Consider the following 15,339-nt stretch of genomic DNA (forward strand, 5'->3'; position numbering starts at 1 on the left):
ATCTACCATCCCTACAATGATCCTGTCACAAATCAGCTCATCTTTTAAAAATTCCATAAGTGCAGTTCTCTGCCAGCCTATAGAGATCATTGATAAACGAATCCATGCTTTAGCCTGGCCTTTGTTTTCTTCTGTTCAATTTAACCCTCTTAAGTTCTGACAGATGTTGAAAGCTTGAGGAACTTCTTCAAAAGAAGCTGAAGTCTCATCAATCCCCTGCCTGCTGATCATGTCATCAGCAATAGTTCCTACAGCATAAAATAGGGTACTGAACTGATCCTTCTGGTCTTTATGTAACCCTGAAGCAGTTTTGTACCTGGAACTTTTTCTCTAGTTGTCCCACTTCTGGGTTGACCACACTCTGAAATGGTTCTGGCAGTGGCAGGGTGGATTCCATGCTTCTGCTAAATGCTGGAATTGTTCCTGCATTTGATCCTGCTTTTCCACTGCTGCTTGCTGTTTTGGGCCTGTGCTCACTGCTGCCTGGTCTCCAAGTCTATGTCACAGCTTGCCTCTGCTGCTCCCACAATGTTCTGATGTCTCTCAGTCTTGGAATTTCCTTTTGTCCTCCTTTCAAGGTTCTTTTTTGCCAGCCCTGTAGCTTCTTTCAATCTTGGCTGGGTCTTTTACTCGCTGCCGCCATGTTTTGTTACATGGTAGGGGTTTAGACAGTTTAAGGACTGTCTAGTCTCCCAAAAGTGCACTGCTCAAGCCCATAGATTTTTTTTTAAAAAAAACCAGAACTATATTTATAACAAGTATTTACACAGACCTCCACACAAGGTAAGAGCTTCTCCTCTCTTCAAGATCTCGCTTACTTCAGTCATGTGATCTGATATTACACCAGCATCACGTATGCTTCTGATGTTAATTAACTTTTCCACACCTGCCCCCACAAATTCTTTATCTCCATAATATTTCTATTTTCCTATGCCAGATTAGCAACGCAAAGAATTTGCTGTTGCAATGCAGATTTATTTTAATAGACTGACACTGGGTAACAATATTTTTCCATGTATTCTAAGGTTTTCAAAACATCCCAGCCTGCTGCATTCTCCATGTAACCAGCTCGCAGTCTTTCCCAATTTACACTTTCCATTCCAGTCTTTTTTTATATATATTGCGTAAAACTAACTTCAAATCCTACAGCACAACAAGATAATTCTATTTGAATACTTCTTGGGGGATTTCTCTTCCCCCACCCCCACCCCCCTCCAACCCCCGCAACCAACCCACAGGTAAGTACAGCCCTTTGAGCTGCAAATAGCCTCATGGATCTTGCCCTACTTATATTCCTCTGGACTCAGGTCATATTTGACTCAATTTTGGATAACTTCTATCTACTTGGTTATCCACGTTACCCACCGTGTTAAATTGAAGGATTCTGTCCCTTTTTGGGTGTTTGTCTTACAGTTACAGGTCTTCGATTTCTTTAGCAGATCCTTCTGTAGTTTTTTGCTTTCCTCTTTGTTCACACGTGGACATTTTGGGCCAATTGTAAAGTGAGTAAAGCCAACACTTCTATGGAAGTTGACAATTTTTTCTATGCACTATTTGTTCTTAGAATGTGAATGTCAATGGCAAAGGCCATATTAGTAACCCATTGTCAATTGCCCTTGGGAAGGTGGTGGTGAGTCATTTTCTTGAACTACGACAGTCTATGTGGTGTAGGTACCCCCCACCACAGTGCTGGTAGGGAGGAATGCAGCTTTGGTTAATGGAGGAATTTCTACATACCATGAGAATTAATCTAGCCCCTTTCAATTCGAATATGTTTGTCAACAGAACCAACATGTTGCAATAGAGTAGAATCATAGGTTCAGCTTAAAACATTTTTTTCCCCTGCATCTTTAGGGCAAGTCCTTGACAATTTATTCAAACTATTTGGCTTATTACCTGCATCTTACTATCATTTAATGTTCTGCATGCTCTCTGACCAATATTTTGGATCACACGGATAAAATCACCAGATTCTTGCCTTTTAACATTGGTCTCTAGCTTTGATTTTTCTAGCCTGCAAGCTGATCATGAAACAGTATTTGCTGATCTCAGCTTGTAGCCTGTTCCCCATTTCATGTAGCCAGAAGGCTTTTCAAACATTATCCACATATTAATGGATGTATGCTTAGAACCTTCAACCTGATTCATTTCTTCCTGATGGAGTTCATGACAATGCATATGAGATCAGGGGTTTTTTTTCTGGTTTGTGAGAAACCATATGTAGGAGAACTACAAGCAAAACCTTTTTATTTTAAGATGCAACTGATCAATATTTATATGGCCCAGTTGAGATATAAGTGGCTACATTGTCAGTTTTGGGGAAAAAGTCATTTATAATCTTTACTTAAGTTACTTGAACAAATGCATACTATTATAACTGGTCAGTATCAAAGGGGTAAGATAGTTGCTGGATTGGTAATCCAGAGGCTTGGTTGAATAACCCAGAGAAGATAAATTTAAATCCCACAGTAACAGTTTGAGAATGTAATTCAATAAAAAAAAAATCCAGAAATAAAAAAAGTTGCTTTAACAAAATAAAGTGACCTTGCAGCTGTGAAATTGTAGAAAAATACTGGTTCACTTTTGTACCAGAAATATATAAATCATTCTTACTCAGTCTGGTCTATGAGTGACTCAATTCCCAGACCAACATGGTTGACTCTTAACTGTGCTCTGAAGTGGCCTAACAAGCCATTTTTTAATTCAAATCTCTATGAAAAATACCACACAGGCAGCAGGTCAAGACAGTCCACTGACGCGTTCAAAGAGTGATTAAGGGTTTCTGGGCAATTTACAATTCATGGGCAATAAATGCTGGCATTGCCAGTGACACCCACATACTCACGAATGAATTAAAAAAAATGCAGGATTAATTTATATAAACTTCATAAAGTATCACATCCAAATTCTACACAGTAATTACACATTACAGATGCAAGATTTTTATTCAATTTGTCATATACCTGTAACATTGCATGTCGTAGCAGTTCTGACCACCATTTTGTGCTGTGTTCCTGTGTTAGCTACAGACTGGTAACAGCTTTGCCTGGCATATGAATGACTTGACAATTGATATAATATTAAAGAAAAGTCGCTTAGATCTACAATTCAGTTTTCTAAAGATCATTTTATTTAAAATGAATATACACAAAAATTAATGGAACCATTTAATTCCAAAGTGGGAAATATAAGTTCCCCCACAATTTGAATGTTTGTGATTTCAAGTCTCACTTAAATGAACAAAAATAAAATGTAAAACAGCATGTTCTGATTGGGTCCATGAGCAACATATGCCACAGAAAACAACAATTTTTATAATAAAACTGAGGATGAGCATGTACGATTCGGAATTTTTTTAATTAAAGGTGTCGTTACCTATTTGCAGTTAATGTCATCTTAATTGGGAACTCAACAGCAAATTTGATCAGGTGTCTTTCCTGTCTCCCCCCTTGCCCTAGTGCATGCTCTCTGTACTTACCAACGGGAGCTGAATCTACTGAAAAGTTAACTCCACTTGCCACTAATAGGCCAAAAGAGATCCAACTGAAAATATGCCCCGATACCCAAACCTGCTTAGGAACGTGTGTCCAGTCCAGCCAGTACAGTTAAGTAAACATAATTGACCCTGCACACAGACTGCTCTGTAGACAGCTATTAAAGGAAACAGAGCAACTGCAACTATAATGCTACTCTAATATTTTTAAACCGGTCAAAGACTATCCAACAGTGATATGTTCGATAATTCAAGCCATTGCCAGTTTGCTGCTGGAGATATATACATCAAGGCCCCAGATTTCAATTCACAGTTTAGGTGTCTGCATTTGCTCTATGGTAGTATGTTTGCTCAGAGTCAGAAAGTCAAGTGCTCAATCCCTGACACTTCAATAGAGTACTAAGTGCAGCACTGTTGAAAGTGCCATTATTCAGGCAATAGTTGCAGCAGAATGCAGGTACAGGCATATATAGTCTTGTATAGGTAAACATTCCTTAAGAATCACTTACTGGAGGGGGATAGTGGTGTGCGGAGGGAGGAAAAAAAATCTAAAACTTCATACTGTAAACCAGCCAAAGTGTGAAGAATATTTGCTCCATATTGTATAACTTTGGCACGGTGAGGTATTATGCCAGTCCTTCCATCCCTCGGTCACAGATGACAATGGGTACCAACTGTCTGCAACAGAATTATATCTGTGAAGGAGCGAAAGTTCAAAAATCAGGGAGTTGACTTTGAGGGCCCTGCTGTTTGTTCACTAACTTTGGTAGAAGCACCACGGAAATCTCAGGAAAATGGTGTCAATGTCATTTCTCTGAGGTTTCCAAAGCTTTATGCTAATAGATTGCATTAATTACAATGGTGCATGCGTTGCTGGAACAAATTGTTGGCTCATGCAGAGGATGTGGATCTTTTGCAAATGTTTAAAAGGAATCCAGGCAAGCTCTCAGAATAGGCTAATACTGCTCTTTATTTGATCTAATCTTCTAATCACTTTTTAATATTTTCTTCAAGTCTCTGCAAAGATGCAAAAAGTCATACTGTTTTATAAGGGATATGTTAATACTTTTAAGGATTAACTGAAATGTTTGTCTCAGACAAGAGCAGGCTCAAATTCAAAGCTATTGCTTAGACGCTCTCACCTCAATTATCACACCCATTTTAGTTCATTTTCTAATCTTTTACCAAGCCTCTTCTTCAATTGCCTCATTTTTACTTAAAACATATTAAGTTTATCCAGCTGATTTTGTTGCATTATTTTCTTTCTGCTCCCTGTCTTTCACTGCAGTGAAGCAGCTTATGCTCCCCTTGCTCCTATCTCTGAATCTGTATTGCAGAATTGTGACATACTTCACACGCGTCATATGGAAACAATGTGCACTGTCATACCCATTTGGTAAGCATTCTAAAGTCAAAATAAAACAATGGCATGGATTTTTGTCACAATGAAGAGCCTCTCCATCATGGCAAAAACAGCAGAAGTGCCCAAAAATCAAGTCCTGCCCCTGAATATAGCACTTCCCATTTTCACAAGGCGGCAGGGGGTGGGGGGTGGGGGGGGGGGGGGGGGGGGGGGAAGAGAGTGAGAGGAGGAGATGAAATGGGGGCTGTGTGCGTTTTCTGCATGAGCGGTTCACAGAGTAAGCTGGCCATTTAACTCACCAGCTGCCTCCACTGAAGTTGGATTTTTATATCCTAGGAGTGTGAAACCTGATTTGTGCAGAGTAAACCTGGTAAGAGCAGGTCTGAACTTTGTGTATTTCTTTGATAGCCAGGGTACCCCTCTGGATCTGGTCCCAGGACACTCTTGGTCAAGATGAGGAGTCCTTTAGGGAAGGTCAGGTGCCTTTTGGAATTTTTAGAATTAGACATGAAGGTGCGTAAAAAGCACATAAACTCATTAATTGCCAAGCTCATTGGAACTGTCAACAGAGCTGTCAAAATCAATTGTCAAAATTATTAGAATCACCTATCAAAAGTATCAAGAGGAACTGTCAAAAGCACATGTCAACCTGTCGAGGCATTCAAAAGTCTTGCCCTTTTAAATCTTTGAAAAAAAAAGTGTCAGGAGTCTTAAAAAGAACCATTGCTTGCTCTTTCACTTTGTTGCCTGAAGGCTTCTATTATTGGATTACTGCTGCATGACAGATTTCACAACTATCCATTACCAGAGTAGGGTGCCTGCCATAGCACAGTTTGATTGACAGCTTCAAGTGGTTATAGACTCTGAAGTGGGGGACTATGAATTCCAATGCTTGTTGTTTTAAGGGATTGTGCACTTGAATGTAATGTTTGCTGTTGAAGGCTTTATGTAGTTGAAGGGATGTAAATATAGTAAATGACTATGAATTAGAGTTTTTTTCACTATAGTGAAATCTGCAATAGACACTTAGAACTTTATTTTACAGAACATGATTTTATCTCATCTCTGCATGGGCCCTAAGGTCTGTTCATGGTGGTCACTGGGTGAATTGGCAGACAGTGTAAGGGCAAAGGGTGGTGGGTGGGAACATGGTTTCACATGAGTTGACACTAGGTTGGTTTGGAGATATAAAGGGCCAGGGGGGCATATGCTGGCATAAGAATGAGGGGTATGTGGTGGGTAAAGGACATGAACTGGCATGGATAGAGCATGGGGAGTGTGTGGTGGGGTAATGGGTGGAGGGATGTTTTATTCTCCCTTTTAATTTTTTGGACTCAGAACTGGAGCCAAGGCAGGTCTTGTGTCCAGCCCGTCTCCGTATCCAGCATCCTCCTCACTACTTCCAGGGTTGCCCACTAGACTTCTAATTTAGCCCACCATAGCCCCGACTGAAAATTGAAAATCCATGCAGCTATTTTTAAAAATCGGATTTGCGAACCGGATATTCTTCCAACTTTGCGCACTGATTTCACAGGTGAAAAAATTCTGGACATGTTGGTCTGGATTATCAAAGGGCATGATGCCCAACCACCAGAACTGAAGTGGGCAGGCAGCAGGGCCCAGGACAACATTTTATTAGCAGCAGCCAATTGAGATCAGTGGCCTATCTCCCAGAGTTGCCAGCAGCCTTGGCAGAGCCTCTGATAGAGGTGGTGACTGCTGAGGCTGCAGACAGAAAAAAGCACCTCCATGCTGAGGCACCCTTGGAGTCAAGGCAAGGGTGTTTTCTTTTATTTGCTGTGCATGGGCCACACACAAGACCCCGAAAATTAGCACGGCAGGATGGGGCCTGCGGGTGCCCCCTTCAGTGCAAGCACCACAGCCATGAGGGCAGCCATTGTTAACAGACAGGGGCCCTTCTTAGGCAATGGAGTGACTATAAAAGTTAGCAAGCCCCATCCCAGGAGGCCTCGAGGATTTTATCTAGCTGTCTCACCATGCAGTGGTGGCCCCTCCCGATGCCGGTAAAATGTCAGCAGCTTTGGGAATTAATTGGTTTAACTGGCCTCCTGTCTCCCACCAGGCCTATGTCTTTAATGACGGTTGAATGCATTTTGCTCAACGGAGCCTTTCATTCACACTATCCCGCTATGTTATTGGTTTTCTTGCAACACATTAGCCATGCTGAGGTTTAGTTCCATTATTTCTGGTATCTTTTTAATGCCTTGTTGTCATCATTCTTAATAGGAATTCTGCCCACCACACTCTATATGCTGGATAGAAGCCAGACCAAATGACAGCAGGGTTCATTGTTCAAGTTCCATTGCAGGATGAGTAAGGTTTCCAGAAAGGTTTTTCAGCAATGGTACTTGATTCCAGGATCCAGTGACTTGATTATTTTAGAACAAAGGCTCCATTTCCATTTGGGGAAAGTGAAAACAATTTTTCAAAGTTTCTTTGTCCAATTAGGAACTCTGCTACTCATTAGAACAGCAGGTTAGCATTCCGATTTTGTGTTAGATAAACAGGGCCCCTCTGTGCACTTATACAGGAACAGGCTGCTCTCAGTCAGTAAAATGACCCCATCCTTTGCATTTGGGATGGAGTTTGCACCCTCTACAGCTGCCTGCTGGAAGTCCTGCTTCATCAGCTGTCTGGGAGTAGTTGTTCCTTGTGCCTGTAACATATTTGATTGTGCATAACATTGTAACTAAGCCAATTCTGTAAAAGAGATCTAACTTTCTATCAAATATCACTGGATAATGTTGAGATCTGAAAAGTCATACGGACTTTAAATGTTATCTCCGTCTCTCTCTCCACAAATGCTGTCAGACCTGATGAGTTTTTCCAGCATATTTTGTTTTTGATTCTGATTTCCAGCATCCACAGTATTTTGCCTTTATTTAGAAGCAGGACTGATATTTAGCACAGAGCATGGTGACTAATTAAAGCAACCTACTGCAACTTTGTCAAAGATAACTCTAGAAAGACAAACAGAATTTAGAAAAAAATATTTAAAATGATGAAAAGGTAAAGAGCAATTAGACTCTTCCAGGATCTTGTCTGGATCCCTTTTAAATATTTGCAAAAAAATTTTCATAAATGAATGAGCCAATTTGTTCCAGCGATGTATGCACGACAGTAATTAATGAAATGTATGTGTAAAACATTAGCGCTGGATTTTACTGCAGAACATATTTCACTCAGATGCCCAGATGGAGGGGGATTTCAAAGGCGAGCCCTGTAGTGTCAGAAAAATGAGTTGTGCAGAATACCTGCACTCCTCACATTAGAATGGCAGAAAATGACAAGCAGCAAAGGTTAAACCTGTGAGGCAGTGCAGGAGGAGGAAACAGAGGTAAAATAAAAAAAAACAAATTCAGAGCTGCTGTCAGGAAACACTTGTTTACTAAAAAAAGAGTGATCAAGATCCAGTACGGTCATCCTGGTTGGATAATGGAGACAAAAGCTCCATCATAATTTGAGTGGGGAGGGAAGGAGAGGCGTTTATACATTTCAGCCAATTGGCCGGCCTCACCCGTGCTTAATTTATAGGTGTAAACCCAGCCGCAGCTCAGGGGCTCACTGCCCAAATGATATGCATTCAGAAAACTCCGAGATCTTCCCAATGAAGACTATCATTGAGGGTTTCAACCCACCCTCACTTTATTTCCAAGTGCTGATTGGTAGTGCCGGGATACAGGTAACAGTATTTTGCATAAGCTCAAGTTTAGAGGTTGCAAAGTGGGAGGCCGGCCAGGAGAACATTGGAAAAGTTGAGACTGGAGGTGACAAAAGCATGGATGAGAGTTTCAGCAGCAGATGAGCTGAGTGGAGGCACGTAATGATAGAGATGGAAGGTGGTTTTAGTAATGAAGATATACAAAGCATTCAATTTCTAGGACAGCCTACACAAGAAAAAAAAATTCTGAACTTTCAATTAATTTTGAAGAGCACTACATTAAAATGGCAGCCATGCTGCATGATGGAAGTGTATCACAAAACCTTGTGATCATGTTGATGATCAAGAATCTTGAGGCTACACTGACAATAGGAATATTACGCCTCAGAACCGATTTTTGCTGATAGTGATATGTTTCCAGCCTCAAAATGGCAACAGGCCAGCAGTATACTATTCCTCTCTAAAGATAGTTAATTGGTGCCAATTCCCTATCTCGAGGCAAATTTAATTGTGCTGCATGCATTATGTTTTCACCTGGTCCTTCCCTTCATTTCACAAATTGTACCAACAGGAACTTGAACATTTTACTTCCCACAAAATCAAATATTTCATGTCAAGGTCAGTCCTCAGATGGTAACATATTAATGCGGCTGTCACCATAATAGAACAGGGTACAGAACAGAATTGGAACAAAATCAGCAGAGACACTGACAGCTCATTAAATTAAAGCACCAGAACAAATTTATATTTATATAGTGCCTTTCATGACTAGGCGTTTGAAAGCATTTCATTGGCTCTTTAGAAGTATTTCCTTGTCATCAACATCGTAATGTAGGGAAACACGGTGCATAATTTCTGCACTGGATGATCCCACAGACAGCAATGACCAGATAGCCTGTTTTAATGATGGGATTGTTGAAAGACTAATATTGGCCAGGACATGAGGAGGACTATCCAATTCTTCAAATAATGCTATGGGATTGATTTATGCTGACAGAGCAGCCAGGTGTTTAGCTTAACATCTCATTTGAAAGATAGTACTCAAAGTGCAGCATTCCCTCAACATTTCACTGAATTGTCAGCCTAGATCAGGCGTTCAAATTTCTGGAGTCTTCAACCACAACATCACCCAGCCCAATTGACCCCCACCCCAGAGAAAATTAAGACATTGCCAAGATTTTATTTAAATTTGGAGCTTTTGCTGCAACTTTCAAGTTGAAATTAACACAAAATCCATTAATTTCACATCTGAAGTATTTTAAGGACTGTACCACATTCATAAACATCACAGTTCAAGGGCTGTGCTGTTGTATCTATCCGCTATTTTGCCAACTTTGGTTATCTTTACACAGACTGACCTAATTTCTCAAACAAAACTTGGCAAGAATTGATTTGAAATGTTGAGATAAAAGACTGCTTATAGTCAGTATGGAAATTAATGAAGGGCCGTCATTGTTGCGAATTGCGTGTGCTACATGAGCATCTCCTTGACTGAGGTCATTTGAGTGCATCTGCTTTAGTTCCTTATTCACAAAAAAATTGCCTTTTGGGCTACACAAGAACAATCTCTTTACAAATTGCCAATTTAGCATAAGAAAAACGGTCAGAAAAACACCACTTTCAGAATATATTTATCCTCAGATCATCCTTCCTCCAAATACTGTGGATTATGGTGAATGCTGGCATACCAAAGTTCGATATGACAGAGTGCCAAAATAAGGCTCAAGTCACATGATTTCCAATTATTTTCTCAAGAAATATGAGAAATATGTTGCCACTGCATGGCTCAGATGCCGCCCAATTTGAACACTCCCACAATGTGAGTTAGCGTGCTCAATTGGAGGGTATCACGAATCATCGGCAATTAACATTTCTGTAGTTCTCATACATACAATTGATTATGTTACATGGCAGCAAACAGCAATATTACCAAGCAGCAAGGAGAAAAGTCAAAAAGTTAGGAGCAGACAAAAGTACATTCAAAAGGTGGCACACACGGCAGCTTTTGAAGGTAGGGGGGGATATTAACAAGACAGGGAATCTCAGAGGACAAAGGCAAAGCAGCTCTAAAGGAGGGAGGATAATTGTTGAAAGAGTGGAGGGAGGGAAGGAATTGGTCATGAATGGGTTTGATGGCAAAAGGAATCTTGAAAGTTGGTCCTCTGGAAGATAGGAAGCCAGTGGAGATTGGCAACAAAAGGCATGACAACAGAGATGTAAAACGGAGCATCACTGACATTAATGTGAAAACTGGCTATGCTTCCATATGCGGTTAAGGGGTAGCGCATATGAAGAAAAGGAGGGTGCAAAGGACGAAATCCTGTGGGTATATTAGGGATGCCCCTACAGTCATTTAAGAAGTCATTGGAAATGATGTAGTGTTTAAAAAAGTGTAGGAGTAGAACCTGTAGAAAGAAGAGGCAGAAATGTGGACCATGAAGGAAATGCATTCAAGAACAATCAAGTGATTGAAGTATTACAGGCAACAGAGCGCCTGGAGAGGAAAAGGAAGAGAGAATGAGCTACAGTTACATAGGATGCCACTGGCAACTTTGACAAGTGCAGATTCAGGGCTGTATATCAGGTACTTGGGGAATACTTCTAAGCCAAGTCACCCATTGGGAAATTAACAAGATCAAACTGGATATCTGCTTTACACTCTGCCCAATTATCATTGAAGCTAAGGGAAAGGAAAATCAGGTGGGGCATAGAGTAGGGACTAGATCCCACCCTGCCAGTTTCTCACCAGCTGGGTTAGGTTAAAATTACCCCTTTAACATAGTAGGCCACAGCATTCAAAACTGGAGCCCGCAAGCCAAAGGGGTTATTGTTTTTAAAAAATATATTTGATTAGTAACAAGTTACAGTACTTCAACATTACATATAGGGCCTGAACTTGCAAAGAAAATGGTTGAGAATGAGACATGCATGAAAACCGGGCAACTTATCACATGAATTGTGACCCGCTACAATTTGGTTGACCATTTGCACTGTTTTGCTGTTAGCTTCATCAAACGAGGTACGCACCCTTAAGGACCCCCCCTCGTGAGTGTTTCATGAAGTTTATTCATTGTGCATTTTCACTTATTATCCATTAAACTCATTACAGAAAGTTAAATATAGAATTAATGGCATAAGCACCTTTTTAATAGTGTGATAATTAATGCCTTTGAATCAAGCTCTCTGGCCTAGGAAGTGAACAAAAGTGTGGAATCTCATTTCATCGGGTAGATGTTAAAAGGGTCAATTTAAAAACAAATTTAGTTATCTTGTCTCTTTTTTCTACTCTCTCAATTCACTCTCTCTTTCCCTTCCTTTGGACTTGATTTAATGCAGGTGACGGGGAGAACCCATGGGAGACCTATCTTGCTTCCTTCAGAGAAGGCCTGCCGCATGAAGTACCCTGGACAGTGGCGGGTCTTCCCCAGGATCAAGGACCCTGGGGGTGGAGGTCCCACCCGCCGAGAGCTACCAGCCTTTAGGCACTGCTACCAGGGATGCAGTAGTTGCTCCTGTTACGACACCCACCTGAGGCCTAGGATTGTCACTGGGTCCCAGGCCACAGGTGCGTGGTGGCAGGAGAGGAAGGGTATGGGTTTGGCTCTCATGGGACTTACCCCCCTGCCTGAAGACAGGTCCTAAGATCAGGCACCCCGCTGGGTGAATACCAGCAGTGGCAGGTGAGACCAATAAGTAGGCATTAATTGCACATTTAGGGGTCTCAACTGTCACCAGGATAGAAAGGGGGTCCATAGGCTTCCCCACCACGGACTCAACTTGGATGGAGACAATAAGGTGGCAGGGGTCCCCACCTTCCAACCGCCTGACCGATTAAATGACCCCGCCAAACTTGACATGGGTGAGGGCGTTAAATTCCACCCTTCATTTCTTTCTGTATCAGATTTAGCATTGCATTCATCCACTCTAATCATCCTCCTCAGCCCTTGCGCTATTAATTTCTTAAGCCTCTCCATTGGTTCCATCATTCACCAAGGTCCCAGACGCCCTGTTTTTTTCTCCAGTTATTAGCTCTCACTTCCAGCAACATAGGGCGAAAAAGAAAATCAGCTGGTGTGCAGGAAAACTAATTTAGTACACAGATGTCCTGCTGCAGAAATTTTCAGCCAATTAGTAAAGTGCACACTTTCTACAAATGACTCCACTGTTTTACTTTGAACAGCATACTCTCTTGGAAGTTTAAAGAACGTTAACATTTACAAACATTTCTCAATGTGCGCCAGGGCTCTCTCTCCTTCCTCCAACTCCCTCCCCAGGGAGGTGTCGGAAAATCTGTTTTAAATGGAAGTTCTGATTCTGACTCAGAATGCAGGAACTGCTGACTGCACCATTCTAATGAAAATAGATGCCCCAGTTTGATTAGCTGAAGGTACCTGGAGGTCCAATTCTAGTTCCTAATTCTCACTTTATCGTCTTCTAGGGCCATATCAAGCACTATTGCAAAAGTTGGAGTCAAACCCAGGCACTCTTCCACCGTTTCCCTGAACCAGCTGTTAGAAGGATTCTTTGAATTGTTCTTTCAACATGGGGAGTTCTCTTTTCCCTCAGGCCATACAACAGTATATACCCCATTGCAATAGCGCCAAAGCTATCACACGTATTAAGAGTGCAAGAGTTGCACTGTGTTTCGTATTTCCTGGCGTTTGGCAATTTAAAGCTAAGCTTTATTGGGAAATCGAATGGTCAACAGTATGGAAGTAACAGAGGATAATGACAAGCGTCACAGGACATCATTCGTAACCATCCAGTAGGTAAGTAATCATCTATAGCCCACAAAAGAACATAGGCAACCTCTTTCCATTAGAGACAGACAGACAGACAATCTACTTTTGCTGCAAATTAGACAAACGTTGGTCTGAGGTCTTGTAACTGGTGTCCTTGACCCAGGGGGTCCGGGAGATCTCCAAAAATGCCTTAACACTTTTTTAGCCCCCACCAGCTCCCCAACCCGGATATGTAAATGTTGAAAGCCTATGCCCCATGTTTAAGCTCACTTTTTAAAAAAAAAATCCACCGTTTCCTTATGACAATGAGCGTCCTAATTCGGCGGGATAACGCCCTTTCGAACCCCCGACCAGGCTCTTCCAGTCCTCCAATTCTCACCGCTTTTCTTTTTCAACAGTGTACAGTCGACACAAGTACACTTTTGGTTTAATTTAGTAAAAGGGATTTTTTTTTTAACCGAAGGAGTGGTCAGATATCATCCGGCAAAAAGAGAATATAGCCCTCGGTGCGGAAGTAGCCCACTGACCCACCGAGAGCTTCAAGCAGCTACCCGCACACTCAGACTAGCCAGTGCCGCTCCTTACATTTTGTGTAAGTGGAATTGAAAGATCTAGTTACAAATGGTCAAACAACACTCTTATGCAGCTTCTATGGGAATCTGAATGAAAAACAAACACGTACCTTGATTTTCTCTCCTAGGGATCCTTTATAAACTCTAAGTAAAAATCTACGAAAAATAAAGTCGGCTCGATGTTTTTCTTTGCCCTGGTCAGACAGCACTGTAAAGTCCCATAGTTACCCACAGGTATTAGGGTTGAAGATCGCGAATAGTTGGCTGGTCACATTACATGCTGTGACCCATTTCCTTGTATCTGGATGAGCGAGTGAGGGCGTTTCAGCCGGTTGGGAAGTTACCCCACCCCTTGCGCTGTTAATTGGTGCACGGGGAAAGCAGCGATCATTCAGTGGGCGGTGATTCGGGCACAGTCAGATGCGGGGGAACCCGAGTTTAAACCTCTGTTATCGCTAGGATCAGACTTGCCCATTGAGACAAGCGACGAAGGCCCACCTTGTTTCAGTCACTCTATTAGTAGGTTTGTTTTTTGGATTTAATTCTTACAAGCCCTTTTGAGCTCTGGAGAGATGTTTCTGACCTAATTGATCTGTTTATTTTCTTTATTTTAGATGGGTCACCGCTTGGTCTTCAAGAAGGCTCCACCTGAGAGACTGACACTAATACGTCTCAGACTCACCTACCTAAATGGGAAAAAAATCCCACTATTTATATCCTGTATTGCAGGAATAATCTACAATATTATACCATGAATTTCCTGCAGTATGTACTAATCGCTAAATGCATTAAACAATTCATTGGACACCACATGTTCCTGTTTAGTAGTCATCTGACTACAACCCAAGGCTCGAATCGCCAATAAATTGGCCAAGTGCCCATTCCCAGCTATTATGGGAGCCCAGCTAGTTCAGTCGATCAAGCGTCAGACTATCAGTTTGAGGGTCCAGGGTTGAAGTCCAGTTTGGTTAGTGCTTTTATGTCAGTTTACCTGATGATCTAGTGGTTAGGATTCAGTGCTACGGTTCAGGTATGATCCCCGGCCAGCTAGTAACTCCCCAGATACTCTATTTAAAGTGGACTTGTATTTGACAGCTTTAATTGCCAGGACCAGAAAGTTCAACAATGTGCTTGTCTTGCATCAGAGAGGGGAAGGAGTGGTTGTTCAAAAGTATGAAGGGCTTTGCTAGAGAAAATAAGGAGAAACTTGTTTCTCTGGTGAATGGGTTATAGCCAGAGAAAACAGATTTAAGATAATTGACATGAGAACCAGAGAATGTTTTTAACCCAGAGTGGAATTTACAGGACTTATGGGATGGGAGAAGGGATTGACATGAATTGGAAAGCTCTTTTTAAGAGGTACAAATGGCATGATGGGATGGTTAATGGCTTCCCGTGATGTAAGATTCTGTGAAATTGGTCTTGATAATAGCACAAACATTTTCTCCTGCCAACACAACATGGCTGTGCAAGATGGCCACCGATAC

At 41.6% G+C, this 15,339-nt stretch overlaps 1 protein-coding gene across 2 annotated transcripts in view; it reads right to left on the reverse strand.

The window, feature by feature from the left end:
• Positions 1–14,170, reverse strand: part of hck (HCK proto-oncogene, Src family tyrosine kinase) — a 111,793-nt gene extending 97,623 nt beyond the window's left edge. Inside the window, exons 1-2 of one of the 2 annotated variants that reach the window (XM_041204075.1) lie at positions 13,963–14,170; positions 4,003–4,188 (exon numbers count right to left, since the gene is read on the reverse strand). The gene's annotated coding sequence lies outside the window, so the exon portion shown is untranslated. The remainder of the gene's footprint in view (positions 1–4,002; positions 4,189–13,962) is intronic. The other variant, XM_041204074.1, reaches the window with a different exon arrangement.
• Between the last annotated feature and the right edge of the window lie 1,169 nt (positions 14,171–15,339).

Source organism: Carcharodon carcharias, chromosome 14, assembly GCF_017639515.1.
Source record: "Carcharodon carcharias isolate sCarCar2 chromosome 14, sCarCar2.pri, whole genome shotgun sequence".
Lineage (NCBI taxonomy): Eukaryota > Metazoa > Chordata > Chondrichthyes > Lamniformes > Lamnidae > Carcharodon > Carcharodon carcharias.